Source organism: Haemaphysalis longicornis, unplaced genomic scaffold (assembly GCF_048455015.1).
Source record: "Haemaphysalis longicornis isolate Haplotype H1 unplaced genomic scaffold, Haemaphysalis longicornis Haplotype H1 scaffold_11, whole genome shotgun sequence".
NCBI classification, from domain to species: Eukaryota; Metazoa; Arthropoda; class Arachnida; order Ixodida; family Ixodidae; genus Haemaphysalis; species Haemaphysalis longicornis.
Window position 1 is genome coordinate 29,228,832 of NW_027526214.1, and position 11,908 is coordinate 29,240,739.

General features: G+C 47.3%; 4 non-coding genes across 4 annotated transcripts; all 4 read left to right on the plus strand.

Annotated features, from left to right (window-relative positions):
- The first annotated feature begins 4,793 nt into the window (after nt 1-4,793).
- Trnak-uuu (transfer RNA lysine (anticodon UUU)) lies at nt 4,794-4,865 on the plus strand. The gene has a single exon. It is a non-coding gene; the product is annotated as a tRNA-Lys (tRNA).
- Nucleotides 4,866-5,274: 409 nt separating this feature from the next.
- On the plus strand, nt 5,275-5,346 carry Trnar-ccu (transfer RNA arginine (anticodon CCU)). Its single transcript has one exon. It is a non-coding gene; the product is annotated as a tRNA-Arg (tRNA).
- A 3,282-nt stretch (nt 5,347-8,628) lies between these two features.
- On the plus strand, nt 8,629-8,700 carry Trnar-ucu (transfer RNA arginine (anticodon UCU)). The gene has a single exon. It is a non-coding gene; the product is annotated as a tRNA-Arg (tRNA).
- Nucleotides 8,701-10,551: 1,851 nt separating this feature from the next.
- On the plus strand, nt 10,552-10,623 carry Trnar-ucu (transfer RNA arginine (anticodon UCU)). The gene has a single exon. It is a non-coding gene; the product is annotated as a tRNA-Arg (tRNA).
- Nucleotides 10,624-11,908: the final 1,285 nt, after the last annotated feature.

The window sequence follows — 11,908 nt, forward strand, 5'->3', positions numbered from 1 at the left end:
GATAGCCAAAGTGGTAAGGCATTCGAGATCTAATCGAAAGGCGTGGGTTCGGTCCCCACTCTGGGCGCGTGTTTTTCTTTCTTTCTTTCTCACGTAATTAATAATAATAAATAATATTGTAACATCACTAACAGTAAAAAAATATTCTAACCATTCCCCTATGCCTTCTTCGGCGTTGTAGACTGCCGGCATTTCTTCCTGTATTTCTAACGAGCCCCTCATTTACAAATCCTATTATCATGCGAAAGCTTAGCGAGGGCCTCGGTTCTGGCAGCCTTGATGCCAAGGTAGCATAAGAGGGTTTCCCGCCAGTTACCCGCTTATGACAGGCTGTAGACGTTCGCGTCACGCCCCGGGGGTTGAAAAGAAGGTCCCCTTCTCCCCGTGTAGTCTGAGGGGCGCTTGCTACCACCCTCAAGCGTCAGATACAGTTCTAGTAAATAAAAATACCCCAGAAAGTGAAGCGGCACACACTCGCCCAGATAGCCGAATTGGTAAGGCATTCGAGATCTAATCGAAAGGCGTGGGTTCGGTCCCCACTCTGGGCGCGTGTTTTTCTTTCTTTCTTTCTCACGTAATAATATTAATAAATAATAATGTAACGTCACTAACATAAAAAATATTCTAACCATTCCCCTATGCCTTCTTTGGCGTTGTAGACTGCCGGCATTTCTTCCTGTATTTCTAACGAGCCCCTCCTTTACAAACCCTATTATCATGCGAAAGCTTAGCGAGGGCCTCGGTTCTGGCACCCTTGATGCCAAGGTAGCATAAGAGGGTTTCCCGCCAGTTACCCGCTTATGACAGGCTGTAGACGTTCGCGTCACGCCCCGGGGGTTGAAAAGAAGGTCCCCTTCTCCCCGTGTAGTTTGAGTGGCGCTGGCTACCACCCTCAAGCGTCAGATACAGTTGTAGTATATAAAAATACCCCAGAAAGTGAAGCGGAACACAGTCGCCCAGATAGCCGAATTGGTAAGGCATTCGAGATCTAATCGAAAGGCGTGGGTTCGGTCCTTACTCTGGGCACCTGTTTTTCTTTCTTTCTTTCTCACGTAATTAATAATAATAAATAATATTGTAACGTCACTAACGGTAAAAAAATATTCTAACCATTCCCCTATGCCTTCTTCGGCGTTGTAGACTGCCGGCATTTCTTCCTGTATTTCTAACGAGCCCCTCATTTACAAACCCTATTATCATGCGAAAGCTTAGCGAGGGCCTCGGTTCTGGCAGCCTTGATGCCAAGGTTGCATAAGAGGGTTTCCCACCAGTTACCCGCTTATGACAGGCTGTAGATGTTCGAGTCACGCCCCGGGGGTTGAAAAGAAGGTCCCCTTCTCCCCGTGTAGTCTGAGTGGCGCTGGCAACCACCCTCAAGCGTCAGATACAGTTGTAGTATATAAAAATACCCCAGAAAGTGAAGCGGAACACAGTTGCCCAGATAGCCGAATTGGTAAGGCATTCGAGATCTAATCGAAAGGCGTGGGTTCGGTCCCCACTCTGGGCGCGTGTTTTTCTTTCTTTCTTTCTCACGTAATTAATAATAATAAATAATAATGTAACGTCAATAATGTTAAAAAATATTCTAACCATTCCCCTATGCCTTCTTTGGCGTTGTAGACTGCCGGCATTTCTTCCTGTATTTCTAACGAGCCCCTCATTTACAAACCCTATTATCATGCGAAAGCTTAGCGAGGGCCTCGGTTCTGGCAGCCTTGATGCCAAGGTTGCATAAGAGGGTTTCCCGCCAGTTACCCGCTTATGACAGGCTGTAGATGTTCGAGTCACGCCCCGGGGGTTGAAAAGAAGGTCCCCTTCTCCCCGTGTAGTCTGAGTGGCGCTGGCAACCACCCTCAAGCGTCAGATACAGTTGTAGTATATAAAAATACCCCAGAAAGTGAAGCGGAACACAGTCGCCCAGATAGCCGAATTGGTAAGGCATTCGAGATCTAATCGAAAGGCGTGGGTTCGGTCCCAACTCTTGGCGCGTGTTTTTCTTTCTTTCTCACGTAATTAATAATAATAAATAATAATGTAACGTCACTAACCGTAAAAAAATATTCTAACCATTCCCCTATGCCTTCTTTGGCGTTGTAGACTGCCGGCATTTCTTCCTGTATTTCTAACAAGCCCCTCATTTACAAACCCTATTATCATGCGAAAGCTTAGCGAGGGCCTCGGTTCTGGCAGCCTTGATGCCAAGGTAGCATAAGAGGGTTTCCCGCCAGTTACCCGCTTATGCCAGGCTGTAGACGTTCGCGTCACACCCCGTGGGTTGAAAAGCAGGTCCCCTTCTCCCCGTGTAGTCTGAGTGGCGCTGGCTACCACCCTCAAGCGTCAGATACAGTTGTAGTATATAAAAATACCCCAGAAAGTGAAGCGAACACAGTCGCCCAGATAGCCAAAGTGGTAAGGCATTCGAGATCTAATCGAAAGGCGTGGGTTCGGTCCCCACTCTGGGCGCGTGTTTTTCTTTCTTTCTTTCTCACGTAATTAATAATAATAAATAATATTGTAACATCACTAACAGTAAAAAAATATTCTAACCATTCCCCTATGCCTTCTTCGGCGTTGTAGACTGCCGGCATTTCTTCCTGTATTTCTAACGAGCCCCTCATTTACAAATCCTATTATCATGCGAAAGCTTAGCGAGGGCTTTGGTTCTGGCAGCCTTGATGCCAAGGTAGCATAAGAGGGTTTCCCGCCAGTTACCCGCTTATGACAGGCTGTAGACGTTCGCGTCACGCCCCGGGGGTTGAAAAGAAGGTCCCCTTCTCCCCGTGTAGTCTGAGGGGCGCTTGCTACCACCCTCAAGCGTCAGATACAGTTCTAGTAAATAAAAATACCCCAGAAAGTGAAGCGGCACACACTCGCCCAGATAGCCGAATTGGTAAGGCATTCGAGATCTAATCGAAAGGCGTGGGTTCGGTCCCCACTCTGGGCGCGTGTTTTTCTTTCTTTCTTTCTCACGTAATAATATTAATAAATAATAATGTAACGTCACTAACATTAAAAAATATTCTAACCATTCCCCTATGCCTTCTTTGGCGTTGTAGACTGCCGGCATTTCTTCCTGTATTTCTAACGAGCCCCTCCTTTACAAACCCTATTATCATGCGAAAGCTTAGCGAGGGCCTCGGTTCTGGCACCCTTGATGCCAAGGTAGCATAAGAGGGTTTCCCGCCAGTTACCCGCTTATGACAGGCTGTAGACGTTCGCGTCACGCCCCGGGGGTTGAAAAGAAGGTCCCCTTCTCCCCGTGTAGTTTGAGTGGCGCTGGCTACCACCCTCAAGCGTCAGATACAGTTGTAGTATATAAAAATACCCCAGAAAGTGAAGCGGAACACAGTCGCCCAGATAGCCGAATTGGTAAAGCATTCGAGATCTAATCGAAAGGCGTGGGTTCGGTCCTTACTCTGGGCACCTGTTTTTCTTTCTTTCTTTCTCACGTAATTAATAATAATAAATAATAATGTAACGTCACTAACGGTAAAAAAATATTCTAACCATTCCCCTATGCCTTCTTCGGCGTTGTAGACTGCCGGCATTTCTTCCTGTATTTCTAACGAGCCCCTCATTTACAAACCCTATTATCATGCGAAAGCTTAGAGAGGGCCTCGGTTCTGGCAGCCTTGATGCCAAGGTTGCATAAGAGGGTTTCCCGCCAGTTACCCGCTTATGACAGGCTGTAGATGTTCGAGTCACGCCCCGGGGGTTGAAAAGAAGGTCCCCTTCTCCCCGTGTAGTCTGAGTGGCGCTGGCAACCACCCTCAAGCGTCAGATACAGTTGTAGTATATAAAAATACCCCAGAAAGTGAAGCGGAACACAGTTGCCCAGATAGCCGAATTGGTAAGGCATTCGAGATCTAATCGAAAGGCGTGGGTTCGGTCCCCACTCTGGGCGCGTGTTTTTCTTTCTTTCTTTCTCACGTAATTAATAATAATAAATAATAATGTAACGTCAATAATGTTAAAAAATATTCTAACCATTCCCCTATGCCTTCTTTGGCGTTGTAGACTGCCGGCATTTCTTCCTGTATTTCTAACGAGCCCCTCATTTACAAACCCTATTATCATGCGAAAGCTTAGCGAGGGCCTCGGTTCTGGCAGCCTTGATGCCAAGGTTGCATAAGAGGGTTTCCCGCCAGTTACCCGCTTATGACAGGCTGTAGATGTTCGAGTCACGCCCCGGGGGTTGAAAAGAAGGTCCCCTTCTCCCCGTGTAGTCTGAGTGGCGCTGGCAACCACCCTCAAGCGTCAGATACAGTTGTAGTATATAAAAATACCCCAGAAAGTGAAGCGGAACACAGTCGCCCAGATAGCCGAATTGGTAAGGCATTCGAGATCTAATCGAAAGGCGTGGGTTTGGTCCCCACTCTGGGTGCGTGTTTTTCTTTCTTTCTTTCTCACGTAATTAATAATAATAAATAATAATGTAACGTCACTAACGGTAAAAAAATATTCTAACCATTCCCCTATGCCTTCTTTTGCCTTGTAGACTGCCGGCATTTCTTCCTGTATTTCTAACGAGCCCCTCATTTACAAACCCTAATATCATGCGAAAGCTTAGCGAGGGCCTCGGTTCTGGCAGCCTTGATGCCAAGGTAGCACAAGAGGGTTTCCCGCCAGTTACCCGCTTATGACAGGCTGTAGACGTTCGCGTCACGCCCCGGGGGTTGAAAAGAAGGTCCCCTTCTCCCCGTGTTGTCTGAGTGGCGCTGGCTACCACCCTCAAGCGTCAGATACAGTTGTAGTTATTAAAAATACCCCAGAAAGTGAAGCGGAACACAGTCGCCCAGATAGCTGAATTGGTAAGGCATTCGAGATTTAATCGAAAGGCGTGGGTTCGGTCCCCACTCTGGGCGCGTGTTTTTCTTTCTTTCTTTCTCACGTAATTAATAATAATAAATAATAATGTAACGTCACTAACGGTAAAAAAATATTCTAGCCATTCCCCTATGCCTTTTTCGGCATTGTAGACTGCCGGCATTTCTTCCTGTATTTCTAACGAGCCCCTCATTTACAAACCCTATTATCATGCGAAAGCTTAGCGAGGGCCTCGGTTCTGGCAGCCTTGATGCCAAGGTAGCATAAGAGGGTTTCCCGCCAGTTACCAGCTTATGACAGGCTGTAGACGTTCGCGTCACGCCCCGGGGGTTGAAAAGAAGGTCCCCTTCTCCCCGTGTAGTCTGAGTGGCGCTGGCTACCAACCTCAAGCGTCAGATACAGTTGTAGTATATAAAAATACCCCAGAAAGTGAAGCGGAACACAGTCGCCCAGATAGCCGAATTGGTAAGGCATTCGAGACCTAATCGAAAGGCGTGGGTTCGGTCCCCACTCTGGGCACCTGTTTTTCTTTCTTTCTCACGTAATTAATAATAATAAATAATAATGTAACGTCACTAACGGTAAAAAAATATTCTAACCATTCCCCTATGCCTTCTTCGGCGTTGTAGACTGCCGGCATTTCTTCCTGTATTTCTAACGAGCCCCTAATTTACAAACCCTATTATCATGCGAAAGCTTAGCGAGGGCCTCGGTTCTGGCAGCCTTGATGCCAAGGTAGCATAAGAGGGTTTCCCGCCAGTTACCCGCTTATGACAGGCTGTAGACGTTCGCGTCACGCCCCGGGGGTTGAAAAGAAGGTCCCCTTCTCCCCGTGCAGTCTGAGGGGCGCTGGCTACCACCCTCAAGCGTCATATACAGTTGTAGTATATAAAAATACCCCAGAAAGTGAAGCGGAACACAGTCGCCCAGATAGCCGAATTGGTAAGGCATTCGAGATCTAATCGAAAGGCGTGGGTTCGGTCCCCACTCTGGGCGCGTGTTTTTCTTTCTTTCTTTCTCACGTAATTAATAATAATAAATAATAATGTAACGTCACTAACGTTAAAAAATATTCTAACCATTCCCCTATGCCTTCTTTGGCGTTGTAGACTGCCGGCATTTCTTCCTGTATTTCTAACGAGCCCCTCATTTACAAACCCTATTATCATGCGAAAGCTTAGCGAGGGCCTCGGTTCTGGCAGCCTTGATGCCAAGGTAGCATAAGAGGGTTTCCCGCCAGTTACCCGCTTATGACAGGCTGTAGACGTTCGCGTCACGTCCCGGGGGTTGAAAAGAAGTTCCCCTTCTCCCCGTGTAGTCTGAGTGGCGCTGGCTACCACCCTCAAGCGTCAGATACAGTTGTAGTATATAAAAATACCCCAGAAAGTGAAGCGGAACACAGTCGCCCACATAGCCGAATTGGTAAGGCATTCGAGATTTAATCGAAAGGCGTGGGTTCGGTACCCACTCTGGGCGCGTGTTTTTCTTTCTTTCTTTCTCACGTAATTAATAATAATAAATAATAATGTAACGTCACTAACGGTAAAAAAATATTCTACCCATTCCCCTATGCTTCTTTGGCGTTGTAGACTGCCGGCATTTCTTCCTGTATTTCTAACGAGCCCCTCATTTACGAACCCTATTATCATGCGAAAGCTTAGCGAGGGCCTCGGTTCAGGCAGCCTTGATGCCAAGGTAGCATAAGAGGGTTTCCCGCCAGTTACCCGCTTATGACAGGCTGTAGACGTTCGCGGCACGCCCCGTGGGTTGAAAAGAAGGTCCCCTTCTCCCCGTGTAGTCTGAGGGGCGCTGGCTACAACCCTCAAGCGTCAGATACAGTTGTAGTATATAAAAATACCCCAGAAAGTGAAGCGGAACACAGTCGCCCAGATAGCCGAATTGGTAAGCATTCGAGATTTAATCGAAAGGCGTGGGTTCGGTCCCCACTCATGGCGCCTGTTTTTCTATTTTTCTTTCTCACGTAATTAATAATAATAAATAATACTGTAACGTCACTGACGGTAAAAAAATATTCTAACCATTCCCCTATGCCTTCTTTGGCGTTGTAGACTGTCGGCATTTCTTCCTGTATTTCTAACGAGCCCCTCGTTTACAAACCCTATTATCATGCGAAAGCTTAGCGAGGGCCTCGGTTCTGGCAGCCTTGATGCCAAGGTAGCACAAGAGGGTTTCCCGCCAGTTACCCGCTTATGACAGGCTGTAGACGTTCGCGTCACGCCCCGGGGGTTGAAAAGAAGGTCCCCTTCTCCCCGTGTAGTCTGAGTGGCGCTGGCTACCACCCTCAAGCGTCAGATACAGTTGTTGTATATAAAAATTCCCCAGAAAGTGAAGCGGAACACAGTCGCCCAGATAGCCGAATTGGTAAGGCATTCGAGATCTAATCGAAAGGCGTGGGTTCGGTCCCAACACTGGGCGCGTGTTTTTCTTTCTTTCTTTCTCACGCAATTAATAATAATAAATAATAATGTAACGTCACTAACGGTAAAAAAATATTCTAACCATTCCCCTATGCCTTCTTTGGCGTTGTAGACTGCCGGCATTTCTTCCTCTATTTCTAACGAGCCCCTCATTTACAAACCCTATTATCATGTGAAAGCTTAGCGAGGGCCTCAGTTCTGCCAGCCTTGATGACAAGGTAGCATAAGAGGGTTTCCCGCCAGTTACCCGCTTATGACAGGCTGTAGACGTTCGCGTCACGGCCCGGGGGTTAAAAAGAAGGTCCCCTTTTCCCCGTGTAGTCCGAGTGGCGCTGGCTACCACCCTCAAGCGTCAGATACAGTTGTAGTATATAAAAATACCCCAGAAAGTGAAGCAGAACACAGTCGCCCAGATAGCCGAATTGGTAAGGCATTCGAGATCTAATCGAAACGCGTGGGTTCGGTCCCCACTCTGGGCGCGTGTTTTTCTTTCTTTCTTTCTCACGTAATAATAATAAATAATAATGTAACGTCACTAACAGTAAAAAAATATTCTAACCATTCCCCTATGCCTTCTTCGGCGTTGTAGACTGCCGGCATTTCTTCCTGTATTTCTAACGAGCCCCTCATTTACAAACCCTATTATCATGCGAAAGCTTAGCGAGGGCCTCGGTTCTGGCAGCCTTGATGCCAAGGTAGCATAAGAGGTTTTCCCGCCAGTTACCCGCTTATGACAGGCTGTAGACGTTCGCGTCACGCCCCGGGGGTTGAAAAGAAGGTCCCCTTCTCCCCGTGTAGTATGAGGGGCGCTTGCTACCACCCTCAAGCGTCAGATTCAGTTCTAGTAAATAAAAATACCCCAGAAAGTGAAGCGGCACACACTCGCCCAGATAGCCGAATTGGTAAGGCATTCGAGATCTAATCGAAAGGCGTGGGTTCAGTCCCCACTCTGGGCGCGTGTTTTTCTTTCTTTCTTTCTCACGTAATAATATTAATAAATAATAATGTAACGTCACTAACATTAAAAAATATTCTAACCATTCCCCTATGCCTTCTTTGGCGTTGTAGACTGCCGGCATTTCTTCCTGTATTTCTAACGAGCCCCTCCTTTACAAACCCTATTATCATGCGAAAGCTTAGCGAGGGCCTCGGTTCTGGCACCCTTGATGCCAAGGTAGCATAAGAGGGTTTCCCGCCAGTTACCCGCTTATGACAGGCTGTAGACGTTCGCGTCACGCCCCGGGGGTTGAAAAGAAGGTCCCCTTCTCCCCGTGTAGTTTGAGTGGCGCTGGCTACCACCCTCAAGCGTCAGATACAGTTGTAGTATATAAAAATACCCCAGAAAGTGAAGCGGAACACAGTCGCCCAGATAGCCGAATTGGTAAGGCATTCGAGATCTAATCGAAAGGCGTGGGTTCGGTCCCCACTCTGGGCACCTGTTTTTCTTTCTTTCTTTCTCACGTAATTAATAATAATAAATAATAATGTAACGTCACTAACGGTAAAAAAATATTCTAACCATTCCCCTATGCCTTCTTCGGCGTTGTAGACTGCCGGCATTTCTTCCTGTATTTCTAACGAGCCCCTCATTTACAAACCCTATTATCATGCCAAAGCTTAGCGAGGGCCTCGGTTCTGGCAGCCTTGATGCCAAGGTAGCATAAGAGGGTTTCCCGCCAGTTACCCGCTTATGACAGGCTGTAGACATTCGCGTCACGCCCCGGGGGTTGAAAAGAAGGTCCCCTTCTCCCCGTGTAGTCTGAGGGGCGCTGGCTACCACCCTCAAGCGTCATATACAGTTGTAGTATATAAAAATACCCCAGAAAGTGAAGCGGAACACAGTCGCCCAGATAGCCGAATTGGTAAGGCATTCGAGATCTAATCGAAAGGCGTGGGTTCGGTCCCCACTCTGGGCGCGTGTTTTTCTTTCTTTCTTTCTCACGTAATTAATAATAATAAATAATAATGTAACGTCAATAATGTTAAAAAATATTCTAACCATTCCCCTATGCCTTCTTTGGCGTTGTAGACTGCCGGCATTTCTTCCTGTATTTCTAACGAGCCCCTCATTTACAAACCCTATTATCATGCGAAAGCTTAGCGAGGGCCTCGGTTCTGGCAGCCTTGATGCCAAGGTTGCATAAGAGGGTTTCCCGCCAGTTACCCGCTTATGACAGGCTGTAGATGTTCGAGTCACGCCCCGGGGGTTGAAAAGAAGGTCCCCTTCTCCCCGTGTAGTCTGAGTGGCGCTGGCAACCACCCTCAAGCGTCAGATACAGTTGTAGTATATAAAAATACCCCAGAAAGTGAAGCGGAACACAGTCGCCCAGATAGCCGAATTGGTAAGGCATTCGAGATCTAATCGAAAGGCGTGGGTTTGGTCCCCACTCTGGGTGCGTGTTTTTCTTTCTTTCTTTCTCACGTAATTTATAATAATAAATAATAATGTAACGTCACTAACGGTAAAAAAATATTCTAACCATTCCCCTATGCCTTCTTTGGCCTTGTAGACTGCCGGCATTTCTTCCTGTATTTCTAACGAGCCCCTCATTTACAAACCCTAATATCATGCGAAAGCTTAGCGAGGGCCTCGGTTCTGGCAGCCTTGATGCCAAGGTAGCACAAGAGGGTTTCCCGCCAGTTACCCGCTTATGACAGGCTGTAGACGTTCGCGTCACGCCCCGGGGGTTGAAAAGAAGGTCCCCTTCTCCCCGTGTTGTCTGAGTGGCGCTGGCTACCACCCTCAAGCGTCAGATACAGTTGTAGTATATAAAAATACCCCAGAAAGTGAAGCGGAACACAGTCGCCCAGATAGCTGAATTGGTAAGGCATTCGAGATCTAATCGAAAGGCGTGGGTTCGGTCCCCACTCTGGGCGCGTGTTTTTCTTTCTTTCTTTCTCACGTAATTAATAATAATAAATAATAATGTAACGTCACTAACGGTAAAAAAATATTCTAACCATTCCCCTATGCCTTTTTTGGCGTTGTAGACTGCCGGCATTTCTTCCTGTATTTCTAACGAGCCCCTCATTTACAAACCCTATTATCATGCGAAAGCTTAGCGAGGGCCTCGGTTCTGGCAGCCTTGATGCCAAGGTAGCATAAGAGGGTTTCCCGCCAGTTACCAGCTTATGACAGGCTGTAGACGTTCGCGTCACGCCCCGGGGGTTGAAAAGAAGGTCCCCTTCTCCCCGTGTAGTCTGAGTGGCGCTGGCTACCACCCTCAAGCGTCAGATACAGTTGGAGTATATAAAAATACCCCAGAAAGTGAAGCGGAACACAGTCGCCCAGATAGCCGAATTGGTAAGGCATTCGAGATCTAATCGAAAGGCGTGGGTTCGGTCCCCACTCTGGGCACCTGTTTTTCTTTCTTTCTTTCTCACGTAATTAATAATAATAAATAATAATGTAACGTCACTAACGGTAAAAAAATATTCTAACCATTCCCCTATGCCTTCTTCGGCGTTGTAGACTGCCGGCATTTCTTCCTGTATTTCTAACGAGCCCCTAATTTACAAACCCTATTATCATGCGAAAGCTTAGCGAGGGCCTCGGTTCTGGCAGCCTTGATGCCAAGGTAGCATAAGAGGGTTTCCCGCCAGTTACCCGCTTATGACAGGCTGTAGACGTTCGCGTCACGCCCCGGGGGTTGAAAAGAAGGTCCCCTTCTCCCCGTGCAGTCTGAGGGGCGCTGGCTACCACCCTCAAGCGTCATATACAGTTGTAGTATATAAAAATACCCCAGAAAGTGAAGCGGAACACAGTCGCCCAGATAGCCGAATTGGTAAGGCATTCGAGATCTAATCGAAAGGCGTGGGTTCGGTCCCCACTCTGGGCGCGTGTTTTTCTTTCTTTCTTTCTCACGTAATTAATAATAATAAATAATAAGGTAACGTCACTAACGTTAAAAAATATTCTAACCATTCCCCTATGCCTTCTTTGGCGTTGTAGACTGCCGGCATTTCTTCCTGTATTTCTAACGAGCCCCTCATTTACAAACCCTATTATCATGCGAAAGCTTAGCGAGGGCCTCATTTCTGGCAGCCTTGATGCCAAGGTAGCATAAGAGGGTTTCCCGCCAGTTACCCGCTTATGACAGGCTGTAGACGTTCGCGTCACGTCCCGGGGGTTGAAAAGAAGTTCCCCTTCTCCCCGTGTAGTCTGAGTGGCGCTGGCTACCACCCTCAAGCGTCAGATACAGTTGTAGTATATAAAAATACCCCAGAAAGTGAAGCGGAACACAGTCGCCCACATAGCCGAATTGGTAAGGCATTCGAGATTTAATCGAAAGGCGTGGGTTCGGTACCCACTCTGGGCGCGTGTTTTTCTTTCTTTCTTTCTCACGTAATTAATAATAATAAATAATAATGTAACGTCACTAACGGTAAAAAAATATTCTATCCATTCCCCTATGCTTCTTTGGCGTTGTAGACTGCCGGCATTTCTTCCTGTATTTCTAACGAGCCCCTAATTTACAAACCCTATTATCATGCGAAAGCTTAGCGAGGGCCTCGGTTCAGGCAGCCTTGATGCCAAGGTAGCATAAGAGGGTTTCCCGCCAGTTACCCGCTTATGACAGGCTGTAGACGTTCGCGGCACGCCCCGTGGGTTGAAAAGAAGGTCCCCTTCTCCCCGTGTAGTC